We start from the raw sequence: 1,257 nt of genomic DNA on the forward strand, positions 1-1,257 counted from the left end.
CCAACAGATGCATGAAAAGATGCTCATCATCACATATCATCAGGGAAATGCAAATCAAAACTACAATGAGATATCACCTCACACCTGTCAGAATGGCTAAAATCAACAACACAAGAAACAACAGGTGTTGGTGAGGATGTGGAGAAAAAAGAACCCTTGTGCACTGTTGGTAGGAATGCAAATTGCTGCAGCCACTGTGGAAAGCAGCATGAGGTTTCCTTAAAAAGTTAAAAATAGAACTATGCTGTGAACCAGGAATCTCACTACTGGTGTATTTACCCAAAGAACACAAAAATACTAATTCAAAGGGATCCATGTACTCCTAAATTTATAGCAGCATTATTTATATTTCACTCAAAGATGTGGAAGCAGCCCAAGTGTCCACTGATTGATGAATGGATAAAAAAAGATATATATATCTTCTGATATATATACAATGGAATATTATTCAAACATAAAAAAGAATGAAATCTTGCCATGTGCGTCATGGATGGAGCTAGAGAGTATAATGCTAAGGGAAGTAAGTCAGTCAGAGAAAGAGAAATACTATTTGATTTCACTCATATGTGGAATTTAAGAAACAAAACACCTGAACAAAGGGGAAAAAAACAGAAAGAAAAGAGAGGCAAACCAAGGAACAGGCTCTTAACTATAGAGAACAAACGGATGGTGACCAGAGGGGTAGAGGTTGAGGGTATGAGTGAAATAGGTGATGGGGATTAAGGAGTGTGCTTGTGATGAGAACTGGGTGATTAAAATAAAAACTTCAGAAATAAATAATTAAAAAAATTATAATCCAGTAGTCTATGGAATTTGCAACTTATCTTTTTAGATGAAGATAGCGCTTGAACATAATTTTTTTTTTTTTTAAGAGAGAGAGTGTGCATGTGTGTGCTTGAGTGGGGGTGAGGAGCAGAGGAAGAAAGAGAAAGAGAATCTTAAGCAGGCTCCACCCGGGTTCAATCTCATGACCCTGAGACCATGACCTGAGCCGCTTAACTGACTGAGCCACCAAGGCGCCCCTACTTGAATTTTTAATTTTTAAATTTACTCAGATCATTTTCTATTCTGATCCAGAACTATTTATATACACAAAATAACATGTTACGACAACCAAAAGAAAAAAATCCCAGAGTGTCCCCTAACACAGATGGTGCCACATAACTCTGTAATGAAGGGTAATGCTGTAGGATAAAGTCTTGGTGGAAGTACTCTTGTTTGTTTTCCCACGAGGACAGAATGAATATGGAATGTAAG

The sequence above is a fragment of the Callorhinus ursinus genome, unplaced genomic scaffold (assembly GCF_003265705.2).
Source record: "Callorhinus ursinus isolate GAN/ISIS: 27379988/994484 unplaced genomic scaffold, GSC_fseal_2.0 scaffold39, whole genome shotgun sequence".
Classification (NCBI taxonomy): Eukaryota; Metazoa; Chordata; class Mammalia; order Carnivora; family Otariidae; genus Callorhinus; species Callorhinus ursinus.